This window comes from Balaenoptera physalus (assembly GCF_965194825.1).
Source record: "Balaenoptera physalus genome assembly, chromosome: 5".
NCBI lineage: Eukaryota > Metazoa > Chordata > Mammalia > Artiodactyla > Balaenopteridae > Balaenoptera > Balaenoptera physalus.
In genome coordinates, this window is record NC_138884.1 from 95,311,809 (window position 1) to 95,328,725 (window position 16,917).

The 16,917-nt window shown below is 35.6% G+C and overlaps 1 long non-coding RNA gene across 1 annotated transcript; it reads right to left on the reverse strand.

Moving 5' to 3' along the window:
* Nucleotides 1-3,022: 3,022 nt before the first annotated feature.
* Nucleotides 3,023-14,431, reverse strand: LOC309662141. The gene is made up of 3 exons (XR_014264531.1): nucleotides 11,173-14,431; nucleotides 6,144-10,859; nucleotides 3,023-5,907 (listed from the first exon to the last, which is right to left on the reverse strand). It is a non-coding gene; the product is annotated as an uncharacterized lncRNA (long non-coding RNA).
* Between the last annotated feature and the right edge of the window lie 2,486 nt (nucleotides 14,432-16,917).

Below are 16,917 nucleotides of genomic sequence, written 5' to 3' on the forward strand. Positions count from 1 at the left end.
TCAACGTGGCATTATAAAATAGGCTTTGTGTCAGATAATTTTGCCCAAGAGTAGTCTAATGTAAATGTTCTGAGCATGTTTAAGGTAGGCTAGGTGAAGCTCTGATGTTTGGTAAGTTAGGTGTATTAAATGCATTTTCAACCTCTGATAGTTTCAATTTACAATGGGTTTATTTGGACAGAACCTGATCATAAGTCCAGGAAGATCTGTATTTTTTTCCAATCCATGAACAAATAAAGAATGACTCTTTGAGAAAGAGCAGGCTGGCTTTATCGTTAATGAGCAGGAAGCTTTGTGTGTTGGCTCATTCATTAATTCATTTATTTAACATATTTATTGAACTTCTAGCTACATATTTAACATTTTCTCGACTGGAAATAAATCAGTGAATGAAACAGATAAATATATTTAACTTCATAAAGATTATAGTCACCTACTCTAAGTATTGTGTCAATGATGTTAGCTTTCCTGTGATTCAAAATTCCCCACCTAGTGGGGACAAAATACATTGTTCCTCACAGCATATAAATAGATCCAATAACTTTAATAAAATGATATTTTCTAAGAGAATAAAACATATTGAAAACTGATCAAATTTCATGTCAAGGGATTTTGACAGGAAATCTAGTTCAATTCCCTAATTACACCGGCCAGAGCTGAAGCCCAGAGAAATGAAGCAAAGCGTTCTTCTCTCAAAGCTAGTCAAAGTCAAAACTGTACCGAACACTAGACATTACTGATACCCAGTTAAGACTCTGGTCTCCAAATGAGCAACCACATCACCACTCATTGATGGTGGTGAGCCAGCCACTCCAGTAACTAGTGTGTTCTGTTAGACTAAAGTAGTCAAATGTAGGTCCCTGGATTGATGCTAATCACGGTGTTTATATCACCCTAGAGAGGGGGATATAAAACTGTGATTCTAATTCATTTAAGTCTGTAGATCCATGTTAACCTTTCCCACAAGAAGCTCCAGAGTTATTGTGAGTAGAGTACAAAACACTGAAAAGTTCATGCCAGCAAAGAAATTTATTTTGAAGAGATTCTTCTTGGTTAAACTACAAGTTTCATGTGTTTGGGGTAATAAAAGACAGTGGAAACTATCATTCAGTTGATAGAATTTTGCCTAATGCATCAAACAGAATGTTACTAATGCTTCTTTAGAAGCTTCTTTTTAATATTGCCTGCAGAACTATCCAGGACAAAAGTGACGTCCAGCTTTCTTTAAAATGGCAACCTGAGTTCTTTTTACCACTGATACATTTATTATATGTATTATAAAAACAATGAAATGAGGTATGCTATTATATATATTAGTCCAATGCAAGTGTCAAGAAAAACATTTTTAACACAAGATGTACAAAGACCAATCCAAAATCTAAGGAAATGAAACTGAAAGCCTGTGAAATCTAGAAATATTCAGTTAAAAATATGTGCATGTAAAACAATGCTTTACAGTGCCATGTCATATCATATCAACACATTTCTGTGTATGTAAAGTCAGTTTAACTTTCATTAATAGAAAGTCAATGTATATTTATTCATATTTTGAAATAGAACCAACTTCTCTAGTAGATTGGATTGGCGGATATTTTAAAACATGATTATAAGTAAAGTAAAAAAAACCTTTATGAAAAGATTTATACCACTGTCACATTGCCCAAAAAGAGCTGTCTCAAGAAGAAACACAACCCCAAATTTATATATAAATTTCACCCCAAGGAATATAAAATTTATATTGTTTGGAAATTCTACCATAATTAATATCAAGAATACAGTGACTTCTGTTAAAAAAGTTTTGTACATAAAGCAAAAATTGGCAAGTATGAACAATTTTGCTGGTGTTTTAAAAAATTGTAATAAATCATTTTGTGTTGGTGTAGAATGCTCATTTTAACCATAAGTAACAAAAAAATTCCACCAGAAAATTTCATTCTTCCAATGAATTACACCTGAATGTTCATTAGTGCAGTAACATCCCTAAAGAAATTTCAGACAAGCTGACTTTCAATACTGTGAATTGGAACGCCCAAGCAGAGTAACATGAATGAGGCTTCTTCACTTTGGGTTTTATTAAACAATAGACATAGAACCCAGTTAGAAACAGAAACACATCAACTTTTCTCCCCAAAGGTTAAGAAACAAAAGGATAATAATTATAATACTGGGGGAAAACATAAACCAAAGCCCAAACCAAAAAGCAGTAATAAAGTTCATTGGTTAGAAGCACTTTTCAAAATATTGGGTAGGAATTTGAAAGTCACTGATTTAATAAATGGTTAAAGAAACTTTTCCTGATTGTAGCTTTTAACATTCTGAATAAATAGACTTCATGGAAAAAGTAGTGGTTCTTTTTACCTTTTCATTTGATCTTAAGAACCTATATACTTGAATACATAGAGAAAAATGCATCACTTTGTCTAGATAATCAAAATTATCTACAATCAATATGTACCATACAAGGACTGCAGAAGATTTTTATTCTGTTTAACAATCTGATATCAGATTATCTGAAGAACAAACTTACTACTTACAGAATTTTATAAACATTGGAGAAATGATGATAGAAGATGGAAAGTAGAAAGGATAACAATTGCATTCACTCTCAAAAAATACATATTTGTATAATCAGCTACACAAAATAAACACTTAGATATTTAAAATAAAGATAATTTATTATGGTCTTCTACTTTTACATAATTATGCATTTCTAAATGTATATGTGAAAGTGGACAGGGTAGAGGTCAAAAACATGTTTACTTACTAGAAAATAGTTTCTATTCACAATGAAGTTAAAAATAATATAAAATTTGTAATATGTATATTTTTAATATCTTTATTGGAGTACACTTGCTTTACAATGTTGTGTTATTTCTGCTGTACAACAAACAAAGTGAATCAGCTATATGTATATATATATCTCCATATCCCCTCCCTCTTGAGCCTCCCCCCCACCCTCCCTATCCCACCCTTCTAGGTCATCACAAAGCATTGAGCTGATCTCCTTGTTATGTGGTTACATTTGGTAGTGTATATATGTCAATGCTACTCTCTCACTTCGCCCCAGCTTATCCTTCCCCCACTGTGTCCACAAGTCCATTCTCTATGTCTGTGTCTTGATTCCTGCCCTGCCACTAGGATCATCAGTACAGTTTTTTTTTTAGATTCCACATATATGTGTTAGCATGCGGTATTTGTTTTCCTCTTTCTGACTTACTTCACTCTGTATGACAGACTCTACAACCATCCACCTCATTACAAATAACTCAATTTCATTCCTTTTTATGGCTGAGTAATATTTCATTGTATATATGTGCCACAACTTCTTTATCCATTCATCTGTTGATGGACACTTAGGTTGCTTGCTTGTTTATGGTTTCCTTTGTTGTGCAAAAGCTTTTAAGTTTCATTAGGTCCCACAAACCCAAAACAATTAAGAAAATGGTAACAGGAACATATATATCGATAACTACCTTAAATGTAAATGGATTAAATGCCCCAACCAAAAACACAGACTGGCTGAATGGATACAAAAACAAGACCCATATATATGGTGTCTACTTCAGACCTAGGGCCACATACAGACTGAAAGTAAGGGGATGGAAAAGATATTCCAGGCAAATGGAAATCAAAAGAAAGCTGGAGTAGCAATGCTTATAACAGACAAAATAGACTTTAAAATAAAAACTATTACAAGAGACAAGGAAGGACACTATATAATGATCGAGGGATCAATCCAAGAAGAAGATATAATAAATGTAATATATTTTGGATATTAAATGCAAATACTAAAGTTATTTTAATATTTTACATATAGTCTTAAATCTAATTCTTTTTCTTCACATTTGAACACAGAGTTGATAGACTAATTTTAGTTAGGGTCTTAATTGTAGGGATTACAGTTTTATAGTTTTTACCATTCCTATTAATTTTCATCTTTGTCTAAATTAAGATACATTTATGAACACTAAAAGCAAGAGAAACACTGACAAAAAGAAGTGTTAGCCAAAATTTTAGAAGCACAGACCTTGAAGGTGTTATTTTGGGCTTTGTTAGGACTACGGCACAGGAGCCACAGATTCAAGAAACACCTGAATTGTGTTCCACCAAACTACAGTTGGAGGAAACTTATAAAAACAAAAACCTCAAGGCCACTGTTGGTTGCATAAGTTACATAATTCTTGCCTGTCAAGAATTATAGTTGGAGCTGGCAAGAAGTCAGGGTGCTTGTAAAGCAAGGATTGGTTGGGGTCAGAAATTGTTGCATAGCTACAAGGGGGAATCTTAAGAATATTAAATTGCAGCTGGTGGATGTTGTTCTAAATACATCTGGTGGTGTCCTTGGGTTTGATACAGTTCAGAGAAAATTCAAGTTCTCAGTGGTGCAAAGAAGTGTCTGAGACCAGATTCTGATGTTCGCCTGACTCTATTTTTGTATGTCTGGACTGTGATTACCCCATTGTAATTTCAATCTGTCATCAGAAGTACAAAGAATGAGGAAAAATTTTATCTACTTATTTAAGAAATCTTGAAGTAGGATACATCTAAGTTTGTTTTTCAGCAGCCCAGCAAAATCAGTACATTCCTTATGAGCTCATGTGTGATTTTCTTGGCACTTTCCTCAGGGCCACATGATGGCTGCAGCTGTTTCTAATCAACATATCATTTCAGAAAATAATAATAATAATAAAAATGTCCCAAGTCAGAAAAAAGAAATACCTGTACCACATGTCCATTTTCCCATAAGTCCTTCAGAATTATTTTTTATCACCTCTGTGAATTTATCTGGGTCATATGTGTAAACTACTGTTTGACATGGAGAATGAGAGCTCCACTACTGGCTTCTATGAAACAACATTCACACTTGGCTGCATGCCTCACTTCTCCTGAAAGAGCTTTCAGTTCTGATAAAAGTGAGTGAGTCTATAATACTTAGAACTAGGATTGCTGGCATTATCAAGTTCATCTTTCAATGGAAATTTTATGAGGTAATAAAAACAAAATATGGTAAAAATCCAAGAAATTGCATAAATAAACATGGACCAAGAAGGTAAGCCTGTGAAACTGAAACTTTGGCTGGCAAAAAGTTTCATTTCATGTTAGCTTAAAATTTTGTATAGCTGATCCACACAAGTTTAAATTTAATTTATTGCAGTGAGTTGAAATGTATGTATTGTATAAAATACATTCATAAAAGAAAAGTCTATCATATCACTACTTATGCTGAAGTTTTCTGTTATTTTATTAAAATATGTTTTTAAAATTAAAAAAAAATGTTGAAGTCAAATGTCAACCCATGCTGTTTTTAACATCTGAAGCAAATTTCTATGAGTAAATAGAATACTGAAGTTCTGGGATTCTCTTAGGAGTATATAAATACTGCAGCTGTCCCTACAAACTTTCAGTTTGCTCTTTACCCATAGATATTTATTAAACAAACAAATATATACTAATTGATCATTATGGATGAAACACAGAATGGGACTACAGATGTAATCCTTGCTCTTACAATCCTTACAGTGTATTAGAAGAGACAGACAAGGATACCATTTGAATAGAATAAATTATGGTGAGTGTTACCATAGGAAATACAGAGTGTGCTGTAAATACATGGTGGAAGCCACCCATCTGGTCTACAGGGCGTCAGAGAAGGTTTCACAGAGGAAACACGATGTATAATTTTTTTTTATCGAAGACAGACATTTTTATTTTTACAAGCTTCTAAAATTATTTTAATGAGTGGTCAGGAATAAGAACCATTGTTTTATGTATTTTACAAATTCTTCAATTATTAAAAAGTTTTTAAGCTAAAAATTAATGATTTTGCAATTTTAAAACAAATATACACAAGGCATATAACCCAAGGCAGACTTCAACAAACTGATACTTTAAAATTGTGTTGTGGGACTTCCCTGGTGGCGCAGTGGTTAAGAATCTGCCTGCCAATGCGGGGGACATGGGTTTGAGCCCTGGCCTGGGAGGATCCCACATGCTGCGGAGCAGCTAAGCCCTTGCTCCACAACTGCTGAGCAACCCCCGCTCTCCACAACTAGAGAAAGCCCACACACAGCAACGAAGACCCAGTGCAGCCAAAAATAAATAAATAAAAATAAATTTATTTTAAAAAATATTATGTTGTATACTTACATATAAGATATAAAGTAGACTTAATATTGTATTTGTTTTAATTTTTTTTTAATTTTTAATTTAATTTTATTTATTTTTTTATACAGCAGGTTCTTAATAGTCATCCATTTTATACACATCAGTGTATACATGTCAATCCCAATCTCCCAATTCGTCACACCCACCTCCTGCCTCTTTCCCCCCTTGGTGTCCATACGTTTGTTCTCTATGTCTGTGTCTCAGTTTCTGCCCTGCAAACTGGTTCATCTGTACCATTTTTCTAGGTTCCGCATATATGCGTTAATATATGATATTGGTTTTTCTCTTTCTGACTTACTTCACTCTGTATGACAGTCTCGAGATCCATCCACTTCTCTACAAATGACCCAATTTCGTTCCTTTTTATGGCTGAGCAATGTTCCATTGTATATATGTACCACATCGTCTTTATCCATTCGTCTGTCCATGGGCATTTAGGTTGCTTCCAGGACCTGGCTATTGTAAATAGTGCTGCAATGAACATTGGGGTGTATGTGTCTTTTTGAATTATGGTTTTCTCTGGGTATATGCCCAGCAGTGGGATTGCTGAGTCATATGGTGGGTCACGTGCTGGGTCACGATATATAATTAAATCTGAAGATTGAGTTGCCAGGTGAATGGGGAAGATGACGAGCATTCCCAACAGATAGAATAGCACAAGAAATATTCTAAAGGTAGAAAAGAACATTGCTCTTCCTAATAGAAATTTAATATGGCTGGAGAGCAGGGTTTTGAAGGGAAGATGTGAAAATATATCTGGAGATATGATATATTTACACTCAGATACACAAGGAAACTGTAGAGTTCTTAAAAGAATTTGGACTTCATTCTAAGGACAATGGGACATCATCTAATTGTTTTAATCAAGGGAATGGAATAAGCAAATTTGTCCTCTGCTATATGAGTGCAGGATTATAGTATACAATGCTGGACGTAAAGTTGGTAGGCTTTTTTAATTACCCTTGTTAGACATAATAGTGCTCTGAACAAGGCTAGAGGCAGGAGATTATAGAAGTAAATATATTGGAGAAAATTTTAGGTTCAAGCATCCAAAGACTTTAGAGACTGAATAGACATAGGAAGTGAAGAATAATGAAGAATTAAGGTTGACTCTGAGTTTCCTGTTTGGGTTATGGTTGAATAATGGTGTTAATCACTAAGATATGGAACTCAGGAGAAATTTGCTGAGCATAACTCATCCTCTTTTCAGCATGTAGAATTTATGATATTTAGGTGATATCAAAATGTAGATTTTCTGAACTTGTTGAATGAAAGATCCAGAGCCCAGAAGAGAGATCAGGGTTAAGGACTCATTTATGAGCCATCTGGTATGGATGTATTTTGAAATTAAAAAATTAGATGTTATTGCCCAGGGAAGATGTGTGGTATAACTAAGAAAAGGAGATCAGAGAAATGGCTGTTAGATGGAATTCTAAAGAACATTAGGTATTTACCCACTAAAACAAAACAACAAAATTTTTGTTTACTTTATGGTTTCCTTTTTTTGCTATTAAAAATATGACCACAAACTTGGTGACACAAACAGAAATATATTCTCTTACAGTTATCAAGGCCAAAATCTGAAATCAGTATCACTGGGCCACCATCAATGTTTTGGCAGAGCTGAACACTCTTTAGAGGCTCTGGGGTACATTCTCTTCCTTGTCACTTTCATCTTCTTATGACTTTCAGCATTTCTTGAATTACAACTACATCACTACAATCTCCCTGGTCACATTACCCTTCTCTTCTATGTGGTCAACTATTTCTCTGCTTCCTTTTTATAAAGGATATATGTGATTTTATTTAAGGTCTACTCAGATAATCCAGGATGATGTTCCTATGTTAAGATCCTTAACTTAATCACATCTGCAAAGTCTTTGTTGTCATATCAGGTAGCATTCACAAGTCCTGGGTTTAGGATGTGAATTAATTTGGGGGTAGGCATTACTTAACCTACCACATCTACTAAGGAGAAAATTATATTTTCTCTGCTCATATGGAGCTCATGAGAAGAACTGAGACTAGAATGAAATTAATTCATGACAGATAGTGTCGAATGCCAATCATGTTAGGCAAAATAACTTAGTTACATAGAAATTCATAGATAGAAGGACCATATTTAATTGGATTTTTGGAAATAGTTCAACATCAAAAAAGCAAAAGAAAAATATTTTTTATAAGAAACTATATTAGAGGGTTCTAAGGAGACAGCATAGTAGGAGGTAAGAGGAATCTATCTCCCCATGTTGGCAACAATGACACTGGCAGGATCAATCTGATGTAATCATTTTAGAACTCTGGAGTCTATTGAAGGCTTACAGTTTCCAGGGGAATACTTGGGTCATAAATTATGATTAATTTCCATGAATTTTAGGTTTTAGCAGAGTAGCAGCTATCCATCCTCCATCTTCAGCCACATAGCAGGCATCTGTTCATATGTCCCAGGAGCTGCTTGCACACAGATTATGAGAGCCAGGGTGGATAAAAAGAACCTTGTTTTCCAAATAATGGGAATCTGTGTTATGATCACTGATTGCTCCTTCTGATAACAGAGGTGCAAACAAAGGTAGGTAGTCATTGTTGCACCTTCCTCCATTGTTTCAAGCCCCTTCACCTCTGACTAAAGTGAGTTGCAGGGGATTGAAAGGGCCAGCATCTTACTCTCTCCATTTCATTTTTCTCTTTTTCTCTTTAGGAGTCAGATATTAAAGACCAGATTATTCAAAGCAAATGTAAATATGGGGGAAAATTATAAACTAACCACACATACCCAGGGAAAAGCTCAGAAAGACCTGGGAAGACCTTAAATTTATGCTCAGGGGACTTCCCTGGTGGTCCAGTGGCTAACTGCATGCTCCCAATGGGTTTGATCCCCGGTCAGGGAAATAGATTCCATGTGCTGCAACTAACAGTTTGCATGCAGCAACTAAAGGTCCCACATGCCACAACTAGAGATCCTGTATGGCTCAAGTAAAAGATCCCATATGCTGCAATGAAGACCCCACATGCCGCAACTAAGACCTGACTTAGCTAAAGAAAGAAAGAAAGAAATATATATTTTTTAAATTAATAAGTTTATACTCAAGATGATCCTCAGCACCAAGACAGCCTACAACAAACAAACAAACAAACAAACAAACAAATAAATACAGCAAACTCTGGGAAAGTCGGATAACCTGATTTCCAGAGTTACATTATTAGATTCAAATGTCTAGTTTTTCTGTGAAAAATTCCAAAGCATACAAAAAAACAGGAAAATCATGTTCTTCAAAGGGAAACAATAAACCAATAGAAACAGCCCTAAAAAGATCTAATAGCAGATATAATAAATAAAAACTTTAAAACAACTGTCTTAAAGATGCTAAAAAAAAAAAAAAAAAGATGTGAACAAAGTTTTTTTAAAAGTATGAACAAAAAGGAAATTTTAATAAAGAGAAGAAAAACCTAGCAAAAAACTAAAAGAAAAGGTCTGGAGCTGAAAATTATAGCCAAAATAATAATTTACTAGAGGAATTCATAGGAAGATTTGAGCAGGCAGAAGCAAGAATCAAATACCTTAAAGATAAGACTAGAAATGATCAAATATCAAAAACAGAAAGAAAAAGATTAAGGAAAAAGTGAACAGAGCCTATGTGCCCTCTGGGAACGATTAAAAGAACTAAAATATGCATTGTAGCAGTCCCAGAATGAGATGCAAGAGAGAAAGAATAAAGAGCAGAGAGAAAATTTGAGGAAATAATGGCTGAAAACTTTCCAAATTTGATGAAAGACATAAATATAAATATTTAAGATGAACTCCAAGATTAATTCAAAGAGACTCATTCTAAGACATTATAATCAAACTTTCAAAAGACAAAGAATCTTAAAAGCAGCAAGATAGAAGTGAATTATCACATGCAAGTATTCTTCAATAAGATTATCAGCAGATTTCTCATCAGAAACTTTGGAGGTCAGAGGTAGTGTGCTAAAATATTCAAGTGCTCAAAGAAAAAACTGTCCATCAAGAATCTTATATGCAGCAAAACTGTCCTTGAGAAGTGAGGGAGAAATTAAGACAATCCCAGATAAACAAAAACTTAGGGATTTTGTTACCACTAGATCTGTTTGCAAGAAATGCTCAAAGGAATTCTACAAGGTGAAATAAAAGAACACTAGATGGTAAAGATGCTTATGGAAAAATTAAAATCTTGTTAAATACATGAAAGATTATGAAAGCTAGTATTTTTGTAACAATAGTTCATAACTGCAATTTTTGTTCTCTACATGATATAAGACTAGCATATTTAAAGATAAACTATTATTAGTCTAAAAGCTAGTATCACTGTATCATTACTTGTTCTCCAAATCTTGGTTTCTAAATAATTTGAGAGACAACTGCATTTAAAAGAATTATTAGTTTATGTTTTGGGACACACAGTATGTAAAGATGAAATGTTGTGATATCAACAACCAGAAGAGTTGGATACAGAGCTGTAAAAGAGCAGAGTTTTTGTATGTTATTGAAGTTAAGCTGGTATAAATTCAAATTAGAGTGTTATAACTTTAGGATGTTAAATATAACCTCCAAGGCAACAACAAAGAAAGTAGCTATAAAATATACACAAATGGAAATGAGAAAGGAATTTCAATATTTCACTACAGAAAAACTAAATTAAACATAAAAGAAGACAGTTAAATAAGAAATGAGGGGGCTTCCCTGGTGGCGCAGTGGTTGAGAATCTGCCTGCCAATGCAGGGGACACGGGTTCGAGCCCTGGTCTGGGAGGATCCCACATGCCACGGAGCAACTAGGCCCGTGAGCCACAACTACTGAGCCTGCGTGTCTGGAGCCTGTGCTCCACAACAAGAGAGTTCACGAGAGTGAAAGGCCCATGTACCGCGATGAAGAGTGGCCCCCGCTTGCCGCAACTAGAGGAAGCCCTCGCACAGAAACGAAGACCCAACACAGCCAAAAATAAATAAATTAATTAATTAATTTAAAAAAAAAAAATAGAAATGAGGGACAAAAATATTATAAGGCATATAGGAAACATATAGAAAAATAAGGAAATTAAGTCTCTCCACTTTAAATTTAAATAGATCAAATTCTCCAATCAAAAGACAGAGATTGGAAAAATGGATGAAAACACATGATCTAACTACATGCAGTCTTCAAGAGACCCACTTTTGATCCTAAGACACAAATAGTTTGGAAATGAAAGAATGGAAAAAGATATTCTATGCAAATAGTAACCAAAAGAGAGTGAAGTGGCTAAAATAATATCTGACAAGATAGACTTTAAATCAAAAAAGTTTACAAGTGACAACAAAGAACATGACCTATTAATAAAAGTTTCAATAAACCAAGAAAAAATAAAAATTATAAACATTTAAACACTTACTGAGAGACTTCCCAAAAGGCAAGAAACTCCCCATGTACCTGGGTAGGGCAAAAGAAAGAGAAAAAACAGATACAAAAGAATAGGGATGGGACCTGCATCTCCAGGAGGGAGCTGGAAAGGAGTAAAAGTTTCCACACACTAGGAAGCCCCTTCACTGGTAGAGAAGGGGGGTGGAGGGGGGAGAAGCTTCAGAGCCACAGAAGAGAGTGCAGCAACAGGGGTGCAGAGGGCAAAGCAGAGAGATTCCCACACAGAGGATTGGTGGCAACCAGCACTCACCAGCCTGAGAGGCTTTTCTGCTCAACCACTGGATGGGTGTGGGCTGGGAGCTGAGGCTCAAGTGTCAGAGGTCAGATCCCAGGGAGAGGACTGGGGTTGGCTGCGTGAACACAGCCTGAAGGGGGCTAGTGTGTCACAGCTAACTGGGAGGGATTCCAGGAGAAAGTCTGGAACTGCCTAAGTGTCAAGAGATCATTGTTTCGGGGTGTGCGTGGAGAGGAGATTCAGAGCACCACCTAAACGAGCTTCAGAGACGGGTGTGAGCCACAGCTATCAGCGTGGACACCAGAGACAAATGTGAAATGCTAAGGCTGTTGCTGCAGCCACCAAGAATCCTGTGTGCAAGCACAAGTCACTATACACACTTCCTCTCCTGGGAGTCTGTGCAGCCTGCCACTGCCTGGGTCCCGTGATCCAGGGACAACTTCCCCGGGAGGGCACATGGCACACCTCAGGCTGCTGCAACATCATGCCATCCTCTACCAGCACAGGCACTGTACCCCTCCCTACCCCCAGCCTATGTGAGCCAGAGCCCCTAATCAGCCGCTCCTTTAACCCCCTCCTGTCTGGGCAAACAGGAGATGCCAGAGGGCAACGTACACGCAGAGGTAAGACCAAATCCAAGCTGAACCCCAGGAGCTGTGAAACAGAGAAGAGAAAGGGAAATTTCTCCATGCAGCCTCAGAAGTAACAGATTAAATCTCCACAATCAACTTGATGTACCCTGCATCTGTGGAATACCTGAATAGACAATGAATCATCCCAAAATTGAGGCGATGGACTTTGAGAGCAACTGTAGACTTGGGTTTTGCTGTATGTGACTGACTAGGTTCTCATTTACATAGTTATCTTAGTTTAGTTTTTAGCACTTGTTATCACTGGTGGATTTGTATTGGTTTGGTTGCTCTCTTATATTTTCAAATTACTTTTTAATGTTTAATTACTTTTTTAAATTACTTTTTAAACTTTTTTATATTATAAATATTTTTTAAAAGTTTTTATTTTAATAACTTTATTTTACTTTATTATTTTTTTTCTTTTTCTATCTTTCTTTTTTTTCTCCCTTTTCTTCAGAGCCGTGTGGCTGATAGGGTCTTAGATCTCTGGCCGGGTGTCAGGCCTCAGCCTCTGAGGTGGGAAAGTTGAGTTCAGGACATTGCACCACCAGAGACCTCCTGGCCCCACACAATATCAATTAGTGAGAGATCTCCCAGAGATCTCTGTCTCAATGCTAAGACCCAGCTCCACCCAATGACCAGCAAGCTCCAGTTCTGGACACCCCATGACAAACAACTAGCAAGACAGGAACACAGTCCGACCCATTAGCAGAGAGGCTGCCTAAAATCATACTAAGTTCACAGACACCCCAAAACACATCATCAGACATGGTCTTGCCCACCAGAAAGACAAGATCCAGCCTCATCCACCAGAACAGAGGTACCAGTCACCATAACGAGGAAGCCTACACAAGCGACAGGACCAACCTTACCCACTGGGGGCAGACACCAAAAACAATGGGAACAACAAACCTGCAGCCTGCGGAAAGGAGACCCCCAGACACAGTAAGTTAAGCAAAATGAGAAGATAGAGAAATATACAGCAGATGAAGGATAAAGGTAAAACCCCAACAGACCCAACAAATGAAGAGCAAATAGGCAGTCTATATGAAAAAGAATTCAGAGCAATGATAGTAAAGATGATCCAAAATCTTGGAAATAGAATGGAGAAAATACAAGAAGTGTTTACAAGGATATAGAAGAATTAAAGAGCAAACAAACAATGATGAACAACACAATAAATGAAATTAACAATTCTCTAGAAGGAATAAATAGCAGAATAACTGAAGAAGAAGAATGGATAAGGGACCAGGAAGATAAAATAATGGAAATAACTACCGCAGAGCAGAATAAAGAAAAAAGAATGAAAAGAATTGGGACATTCTCAGAGACCTCTGGGACAACATTAAAGGCTCCAACATTCGAATTATAGGGGTCCCAGAATAAGAAGAGAAAATGAAAGGGACTGAGAAAATATATGAGGAGATTAAAGTTGAAAACTTCCCTAATATGAGAAAGGAAATAGTCAATCAAGTCCTGGAAGCACACAGAGTCCCATACAGGATAAATCCAAAGAGAAACACACCAAGACACATATTAATCAAACTAAAATAAATTAATTACAAAGAAAAAATATTAAAAACAGCAAGGGAAAAACAACAAATAACATACAAGGGAATCCCCATAAGGTTAACAGCTGGTCTTTCAGCAGAAACTCTGCAAGCCAAAATGGAGTGGCAGGACATATTTAAAGTAATTAAGGGAAAAAACTATAACCAAGATTACTCTACCCAGCAAGGATCTCATTCAGATTCAATGGAGAAATTAAAGCCTTTACAGACAAGCAAAAGTTAAGAGAATTCAGCACCATGATCCAGCTTTACAACAAATGCTAAAGGAACTTCTCTAGGCAGGAAACACAAGAGAAGGAAAAGACCTACAATAACACACCCAAACAATTAAGAAAATGATAATAGGAATATACATATCAATAATTACCTTAAATGTGAATGGATTAAATGCTCCAACCCAAAGACATAGACTGGATTAATGGATACAAAAACAAGACCTGTATATATGCTGTCCACAAGAGGCCCACTTCAGACCTAGGGACACATACAACCTCAAAGTGAGGGGATGGAAAAAGATATTCCATGCAAATGGAAATCAAAAGAAAGCTGGAGTAGCAATTCTCATATCAGACAAAGTTGACTTTAAAATAAAGACTACTACAAGAGACAAAGAAGGACACTACCTAATGATCAAGGAATCAATCCAATAAAAAGGTATAAGAATTATAAATGTTTATGCACCCAATATAGGAGGACCTCAATACATAAGGCAAATGCTAACAGCCATAAAAGGGGAAATTGACAGAAACATAATAATACAGGGGACTTCAACACTCCACTTTCATCAATGTACATTTCATACAAAATGAAAATAAATAAGGAAACACAAGCTTTAAATTATACATTAAACAAGGTGTACTTAATTGATATTTATAGGACATTCCATCCAAACACAACAGAATACACTTTCTTCTCAAGTGCTCATGGAACATTCTCCAGGATAGACCGTGTATTGGGTCACAAATCAAGCTTTGGAACATTTAAGAAAATTGAAATCGTATCAAATATCTTTTCTGACGACAATGCTATGAGACTAGATATCAATTACAGGAAAAAATCTGTAAAAAATACAAACACATGGAAGCAAAAATTACACTAATAAATGACCAAGAGATCACTGAAGAAATCAAAGAGGAAATCAAAAAATACCTAGAAAGAAATGAAAATGAAACGTGACAAACCAAAACCTATGGGATGCAGCTAAAGCACTTCTAAGAGGGAAGTTTAGAGACGTACAATCCTTCCCCAAGGAATAGGAAAAATCTCAAATAAACAACCTAACCTTACACATAAAGCAATCAGAGAAAGAAGAACAAAAAACCCTCAAAGTTAGAAGAAGGAAAGAAATCATAAAGATCAGATCAGAAATAAATGAAAAAGTAATGAAGGAAACGATAGTAAAGATCAATAAAAGTAAAAGCTGGTTCTTTGAGAAAATAAACAAAATTGATAAACCACTAGCCAGACTCATCAAGAAAAAAAGGGAGAAGACTCAGATCAACAGAATTAGAAATGAAAAAGGAGAAATAACAATTGACACTGAAGAAATACAAAGCATCACGAGAGACTGCTACAAGCAACTATATGACAATAAAATGCACAACCTGGAAGAAATGGACAAATTCTTAGAAAAGCACAACCTTCTGAGACTGAACCAGGAATGAATAGAAAATATAAACAGACGAATCACAAACACTGAAATTAAAACTGTAATTAAAAATCTTCCAACAAACAAAAGCCCAGGACCAGATGGCTTCACAGGTGAATTCTATCAAACATTTAGAGAAGAAGTAACACCTATCCTTCTCAAACTCTTCCAAAATAGAGCAGAGGGAGGAACACTCCCAAACTTATTCTACGAGGCCATCATCACCCTGATACCAAAACCAGTAAATGATGTTACAAAAAAAGAAAACTACAGGTCAATATCATTGATGAACATAGATGCAAAAATCCACAACAGAATACTACCAAAGAGAATCCAACAGCACAATAAAAGGATCATACACCATGATCAGGTGGGGTTTATCCCAGGAATGAAAAGATTCTTCAATATATGAAAATCAATCAATTTGATACACCATATTAATAAATTCAAGGATAAAAACCATATAATAATCTCAATACATGCAGAAATTTCGACAAATTTCAACACAAAGTTATAATAAAAACTCTCCAGAAAGTAAGCATAGAGGGAACTTACCTCAACATAATAAAAGGCCAAATATGTCAAAGCCACAGCCAACATCGTTGTCAATGGTGAAAAACTGAAACCATTTCCACTAAGATCAGGAACAAGACAAGGTTGCCCACGCTCACCACTATTATTCAACATAGTTTTGGAAGTTTTAGCCACAGCAATCAAAGAAGAAAAAGAAATAAAAGGAATCCAAATCAGAAAAGAAGTAAAACTGTCACTCTTTGTAGATAACATGATACTATACATAGAGAATCCTAAAGATGCTACCAGAATACTACTAGAGCTAATCAATGAATTTCATAAAGTAGTGAGATACAAAGAAATCTCTTGCGTTTCTATACACTAATGATGAAATATCTGAAGGAGAAATTAAGGAAACACTTCCTTTTACCACTGCAACAAAAAGAATAAAATACTTAGAAATAATCCTACCTAAGGAGACAAAAGACCTGTATGCAGAAAACTGTAAGACACTGATGAAAGAAATTTAAGATGATACCAACAGATGGAGAGATATACCATGTTCTTGGTTTGGAAGAATCAACATTGTGAAAATCAATATACTACCCAAAGCAATCTACAGATTCAATGCAATCCCTATCAAACTACCAATGGCACATTTCACAGAACTAGAACCAAAAATTGCACAATTTGTATTGAAACTCAAAAGACTCTGAATAGCTAAAGCAATTCTGAGAAAG